General features: G+C 42.6%; 1 pseudogene; it reads right to left on the bottom strand.

Annotated features, from left to right (window-relative positions):
- Nucleotides 1-2,877: 2,877 nt before the first annotated feature.
- On the bottom strand, nucleotides 2,878-5,603 carry LOC103727247 (annotated as a pseudogene).
- Between the last annotated feature and the right edge of the window lie 2,106 nt (nucleotides 5,604-7,709).

Below are 7,709 nucleotides of genomic sequence, written 5' to 3'. Positions count from 1 at the left end.
CTGGCTGCCCTTGCAGAAGGCAAGAGTTTGAATCCCAGCACCCGTGTGGCAGCTAACAACCATCTGAAACTCCAGTTCCAGGGGATCTGACACCCTCTTCTGACCTCCTTGGGCACTGCACAGCACAGGTGCACTTATATACATTCAGGCACTACACTCTTATACACAAAAATAAAAATAATAAAGAAAATATTTTTTAAAAGTTTAACCCTGACATTTTCAAATATTACTTTGAAAGTAAAGCCAATTTTTAGTGAGTATTTGTGTTCTATCAACCACAGCAAACTGATTATCAGTTTTAGTTTCTAATTTTTAAGGAATACTATATAGGGTAAATTAATCTAAATTACATGTTATCAAAACACTCAAGAGACTGGAGAAATGACTCAGCAGTTAACAGCACTGACTACTCTTGCAGAGAATGTGGGTTTAGTTGCCAACACCCACATGGCAGCTAACAACTAGCCTTGTAACTCTAGTTCCAGGGGATCCCACACCATCTTCTGGCCTCTGTGGGTATTGCATGTATGGGTGGACTTACATACAAACTACTCATACAATGAAATAAAATAAAATAGCTGAAACCCTCAAATATTATATTAATTTGCAATAATATGATAAACTAGAAATCTAGTTTATAACTTTTAATTTGGTGGAGCTGAAATTATACTTGGACTTTCAAAAGAACTTGCTATAAGTTTAGATAGTGAATGTCCCCCAAAGGCCTCTGTATTAAAGGCTTGGTTCCTAATGTGGCATTATTGGGAGGTGGTAGAATTTTGAGGAGGTGGGGCCTAGTGGGTCTTTGAGTCACTGCAAGCATGCCCTGGAGGGAGCTTGTAGGACTTTGGTCCCCCTCCCTCGTTTGCTTTCCAATTATGGGGTGAGTGTGCCCTCCTGCCATGATGTCCTCAGCAGCTCAGACCAACAAGGCCAATCAGTCATGAGCTGGAATCTTCAAAACTGTAAGCCACAATCACCCCATTCTCTTTGTTAAGTTGGTTACCTTGTGTTTTCAGGAATAGTAATCGAAAGCTGACTGACACTGAGCCACTATTAGAAGAAATAAGTAAAATACTATGTGGAGGGGGGTCTGTCAAAACTCAATGACTTAAAAAATATGAAAATAAGGGGCTGAAGAGATGATTCAGAGGTTAAGAGCACTGATTGCTCTTGCAGAGGACCTGGGTTTGATTCCCAGCACCCACATGGGTGCTAACAACTGTCTGCAGCTCCAGTTTCAGGGGATCAGACACCCTCTTCTGACCTCCAGGGGAATTGCACAACACATGTGCACTTACATACATGCAGGCAATACACTCATACACATAAAATAAAAATAATAAATGAAATATTTTAAAAATAAAAATATGATGATAGAATATTTAATAAAATAAAATAAAAATTTTAATTTTTTATTTTAATTTTATGTATGAGTGTTTTGCCTGCATGTATGTAAATGCATTTGTGTTATGCAATGCCCACAGAAGTCAGAATAGGGTGTTAGATCCTCTGGAACTGGAATTACAAATGGTTGTTAGCCACCGTGTGGGTGATGTGAACCTAACCTGGGTTCTCTGCAAGAGCAGCCAGTGCTCTTAACCACTGAGCCATCTCTCCAGCCTCTAAAATAAAAAAAAAAAATTATAAAAATGTAAGTTCTTGTTCATGAATCTGGAAGTCTGCTGGGTGGTTCTGCTCCTACAACCAGGCTTCACAGATCTCAGTGGGTTCCTCCTGTGTTTTTGGTTAACTGGAAACTAGGGTGGAACAGCCAGTTGCTCTGGGATGAACTCATTCACATGACCAGTGGTTGCTTGGCAATTGGCTGGCATACTCAGATGCAACTGAGCCAGGAGCTTTGCCTGGCGGGTTAGTCTGGGCTTGCTCTCCTCCTCTTGGCTCAACAAGGGACCAAGGAGGCAGATGGGCAAGACTCCTTGAGGACGAGGCTTGCAACCAGTATACCAAGCTGGCTTTTCTCTAGTGACCACTAGGTCCAGGTAGAGCGTAGATTTTAGGAGAACAATGGGGTCCATTTTCACAATTACTTGCTCCACAGAAGCAGTGCCTTCAGGGAGAATGTTTCTAACCTATTTTCTCTTGACCTTGGAAAAGTTTTTTTCTAAATGGATTTCTAATTTCTCTGTTAGTGATATATCATAGGATGAAAAGGATTTGTTGTGATTCTACCACTCAGTTCAGAGGATGCTGACCTCCCCCCTACTCAGTCTGTTTTTTTTTCTTTTAACAAAATTCATATTTTATTTAGATTGAAATAAACTATACAAAACTGATTTTATTCACCAAAAATAACAGCAATATTTTCTGTAATACTTTTTAGATAAACCACAAAACATTAATTTTTGTAAGTTCTACTTATAAATCAAGACGAGACAGTAGATATAATCATGGTTTAAAAAGACAGAAGAAAACAGACAAGTCAGTTGCCTGTATGGATGGCCTCTGGGTCTGTCATGACCATGAAGAAGAAGTCAGTATACCTGCTGAGAAGCTTTTGAAAGCATAGGCTCAACAAAGGAATGTATTCAGCAACAACCAGATGTGGAATGACAACTCCAGGCTCTGCCACTCAATCTGTAACTCCTTTGAGTTCCTTTCATACATACAAAGATCTACACTGAAATCCACTTGGCGAGCTCACCACCACCTCTCTGCTAATTTCTGTAACTGTCCATTACACAGCTGTTTTTGTTGTTGTTGCCTTTTGCTTTTGCAGTGCTGAGGAATGAACCCAGGGCTTGTGCATGCTAGGCAAGTGCTCCCACCACTAAGCTACATCCCCACTCCTTGTTTTTTGAGATGGTCTCACTATGTAGCCCAAGTTGGCTTAAAACCTGTGATCTTCCTGTCTCCACCTCCCAAGTGCTGCTATTATAGATTTTAAATATCACACTTAAAGCTCCTACTAGTCAAAAGTCAATAGTGGACTTCATTCTAACAAATTATAAAATGCCTTCCTCTCTTCCATTCCTGCTCAAAATTCATTTCTTCGAAGACCTGATAATTCCTGACAACTGGTTCCACAATGATGTTTTATCTAAAATGACTTTAACTAAAACAATTCCAGAGCACCACTAGCAGACAGCCCCAAGGTGAATTTTGGCACTCATAATGCCATCCTCTGGAAGAGCAGGTATTGAAAGCATAAGAGTTCAAACAGGGGCCATTTAAGTAAGTCAATTGCCAATGACTAATGTATTCAACTGGAGGCCTATCAGCAAGGTATTCAGTGATTAAGTGGCCTACTATTACATCTTACAGCTTTTCTTCCAAATACCAAATATAAGACAAAACCCATCCTTAAAAATCTCTTAGGTATTTTCAATGGTTTCTGAATTATTTGTAGGAAGCTCTGATTTATTTGTGTAGAGTTTGATGTATGTGTCCACCATTAAATCCAAATCATGTTTTATATCAAAATTTATGTTAAGCAAAGCCAAATTACTTGACCTCTGGTCTGTCAAAGTGTGCCACAGGTATGCTTTGAGACGCTTTCATCCATTTTCATACCGCTCATTCTCCACCTTCATTACAGGGAGAATACACAGGACCTTCAGCAAAGTGTACAATGTTAGGAAAAAACTTGATGTCAGGCAGATGGAGGGCTTCATAAATGGTGGATGGCAGCTCTATATCTTTGCTTCTGTGTTTCCACTTGACTCTCCAACAGTGCAGCTTGGCTGAGAGCATGTCTGGATTGGGTAAGTCACTCCTGTACATGTCAGCGTGATGTTCCTCTGACGTGTTGAATTTGAGCTGTCCCGTGACTGAGGGCACCAGAGACAAGCACTTCAGAGCTTTGAGGTGCTGTTCAGAAAATATATCTTTAAGTTCCTGAATAATATGCTGCACTGTTGGAACACTGAGGCTTTCTTTATAGTAACTCTCAGAGGTTAGCTGAGATTCCAGGTTACCCTGCTGAGCCCTACGGAATTTCCCTGGGAGTTTCATTTGAATGTCAAGTTTGGTTGCTAAATTTGTGGCTTCTTCAAACCAAAACTCATGATAAACTTCAATGTTTTCCATCACCTCGTTGAGGGAATGCAGTACTGCAGTCAAACTACTGGCTGCAAAGAAGACATCAGAAGTTTGTCCCTGGAGATTCTTCCCAAAGGCCCTTGTAAAAGATAAGACATTTTTAAGAACAACAATGGTAACAACGAAGTCAAAATCCATCACTGCACTACAGAGCACAAATGCTCAGCCAGCTATACAGTTGTTCTACCTAGTATTTGTGTCGTCGTTTATTACATCCAAACATAAAACAAGTGCTTGTAGGAGGTCCACCAGAACTTCAAAAGCGTCATGCCTGCCTGACCACTGAGAATGGTAAATTTCTTTCAGTTCCTTACTCCGTTCTTCACTATTCTGAAAAAGAACAGAAATTACTTTGTCAAGCTCTAAAAGCAGCTGCGGTGATCGATGGAAAAATCAAACTTCCTCAATTTTTTCTAGAGCAACCGATACCCCCATCACAGGGACGGACTTCACCAACCACGAATTTAAGGCACAGGAGGAGCAGAGTGTGTAGATAGCTTGGGGATATTTCTCTAAAAGTCTCGACGCAACAACTTTCGTCTTGGAAGAAAATCCGCTGGAGACGATGTAAGCCTGGCCACGACAATATGCCATATTTAGTCCCCATTTCTCGGTTACTGTGGTGTGAAATTTCACAGCCAGAATCTCTGCATCAGCCTCATATAGTAGAAAGCCCACAAACTCCTCTCTTAGGTTCTGAGACTCGTCCACAAACCTCAGCAGCACATGCAGGTGCTCTTCCCCTGCTCTATGCCCACCACATCATCCGTGATAATGAAGTGCGAGTCTCTCACCTCCCTGAGCGTTTCCTCCGGATGCAGCTCTCACAGATCTCCAGCATCTGCTTCTGCTGGGTTTTAGAACAGAATAATGTGTTGACTACTGTGGTCTCAAAGCGTTTTCTCAAGATCGCTTCACCAGAATTTATCCGGCATTCCAGAAGTGCCTGAAAGTTATCGGGAGTAAAGAGACCCTCTGGGATCTCGTCGGCCTTATGCCCAACCAGAGGTATGTTTTGTTTTCCCATGAGAATCAAAATTTCGAATAAAGATTTTAGGTACTCTTTGTTTTCCGTCTCTTCAAGGGTTAAAGGCAAAATGTTCCCATCCTGCTGGTTACCCCCTTCTGCACTGGGCTTCGGAGCGTTGCTATTAGTTTCATGTTCTTGTTCAGAAGTTTCATCAATTTTTTTCTGTTTCAGTGTCCTGATTTCATCTTCACTCAATTCTTTTATTCGTTTTCCGGTGTCTGCTATGTGGATTATTCAAACGACTGGTAAGATCAAATACTGTTGGTATTGCATTATCTCGAAGAACTGTCCTATAAGGACTAGTTCTACAGATCATTGAGGTCTCAAAGTGTTTGGCACACAATCGATAATGTTTATTTAGTTGATCAGGTGTTTTATCTTCTAAGTCTGCTCTCCTACAATTCTCAGTCCACTTCTGGCATCTGGCCGGGTCCCGCGGAAACCTGAAGAAGGCCAGATCCCACTGCGTCCTCTTCCACGTGCAGTTGGGAGCCGTGCAGAAGTTCGGCATGGTAGTCCGGCCGCCGGCCGGTCCAGCCCTCCCCTCCCCGCCTCCTGAGGGCAGCCCGGCCGCCCTGCGGGGCCGGGGAGGGGAGCCAGGCTGGCCGGACCCCTCGGCAAGGCCGAATGCGGAGGAGGGGTCCAACTGGTTTTTAATAGGACTGAAGTGAGGAATGAGAAATATTACACAAACTTCTGGGATATGGTTTGGTTGCCTCTAAACAAACGCATGGTTTAGTGTCTTGTTCCCCAACATGAAACTGTTTGGGATTTGGTCACTGCTCACACTCAGAGAGCATGGAGAACAGTAGTCACTGAAGTGTTTTCATGAATTTAGGTGCTCCAGCCTTGTGAGGGCATTTAAAAGTGAAAATGGAAAGTAAAACCAAGGTATGTGGGCGTGAATCTATGTGCTCCTTAGAGGAAGAAAATGAAAGGTGGACACAGGTGTCTTGAAGTGGGGAAGGGTGTGTGCAAGTGGACCTGTGAATTTAGGTGGGTAGGGAAGTGGGGTCACCTCCAGCGCCAAAGAAGAATTCACATGAGACAGTGGGAGGCCACTAAGGAGCCTCCCAAGATGTGACTTGGTCTGCATGTTCTCCATCATCTTGGTCCTGTCCTCAGAGGTAAGAGGCTACACTATGAAGTTAGGGCCTATGTTAAAACCTACATTTGAGGAAAGATTCTAAACTTTCCAAACCACTTTCTTTCCATCTCTAAAATGAGGGTGGCAATGCCTGCCTCACTGCCTGAGATTAAGTGGCATGATGTGTAGACATCACTTAGAATGGTCCTTGGCACAAAAGATGTGCTCAATGAGTTGAAGTGATGGTTAGAGCTTTGACGTTTTAAAGACTTAACTGAATCCATAATCTGGACTGAAAAAACAGGGAAAATGTCAAAGGCAGTAATGAACAATGTGAAAACCTGACAGACACCTTTGACACCCGGGCCCCCAGACAGTTCTCTTGCCTAAAAATATGGAATCTTAATATAATCCTAGGTGGAATGGAACCCACATTCTGCTAATAAAATAATTGACAAAAGGAAGGGAAAGACTTATCACAGAGTTCTCATCATGGGCCACAGGACTGACCCCTCAGAGGTAGAGAGTGAGAGTTGGATGTCCCTGCTCTGGAAGATTGCAGCCCTATTTCCCTGGTGCTAGAGATGGATTAATTCCTCTTGTTCACAAACTTTACCCAACTGTTCAGAGCAGGGAGTATACAGGACACAGGCACACAGGATGTTTGTCTCAAGGACACATTCCCTTAATGCTGAACCTTTGCTTGTTGACTTAAGGTGCACCCCCAACAGAACCCATTTTCTCCATTTCAGAATTCAATCCCCAGTAACATCTTCTCATCCCTAGCAAAGGCAGTATTTGAGGCAACGGACCATCAGAGCAAATGAGAAATTGAAGACTTGATCTGTGGAGCACAGTTCACAAATTACTGGAAAACCTCATCTCTGAGATTTACCTGAAAAAAAAAAAAAAAAAAGCTAGGATCCTGCCAGGCAGCGTACTGGGGCAGCTTCCCAAAACAGAGTTCGCTCGCTGTGAATCTCCCCAGGGTCTTCCCAGGGCCATACCTGGCTTTCCTACCAGGCTTATCCCCAAGAATTTTACAGTGTACTTCTGACTGACCTTAACTAGTTCACCTTATCTGAAACTGATGGTAAAACTGACCTAGTAAAGGGATCACTGAGGGACCCTCAAGTCAGATGTAAGCACTGTTGTGAAAATCATCTCCTCCTACATCTGCAGTAACACGCAAGTGTGTGTACACACACACACACACACACACACACACACACACGTCCCAGACTCCTGTGTAGCCATCCTGGGTGACACTAAGTCTTTCATGGAGCTGCTGCACCAAGAGCTGTGAGCACATGGCAGATTGGGGGTTATTTTTAAACACCCTTGCTGAGAGGCACCAGTGACCTTAAAGTAGGTTGTTTCTCTTTTTCTGGCATTTCAGTTTTATTATAACAAGCATTTATTTGAAGAAACAAAAAATTCTAAGCTGCAAAAACACACACATTATGCAAATGGCAGATGTTGGATCCTTCCCATCTTAGCAAAGGGAAACAAGAGACTAGCGGGAAGAGC

This window comes from Nannospalax galili, unplaced genomic scaffold (genome assembly GCF_000622305.1).
Source record: "Nannospalax galili isolate Female #2095 unplaced genomic scaffold, S.galili_v1.0 scaffold768, whole genome shotgun sequence".
Lineage (NCBI taxonomy): Eukaryota > Metazoa > Chordata > Mammalia > Rodentia > Spalacidae > Nannospalax > Nannospalax galili.
This window is presented reverse-complemented; position numbering and strand designations above follow the sequence as displayed.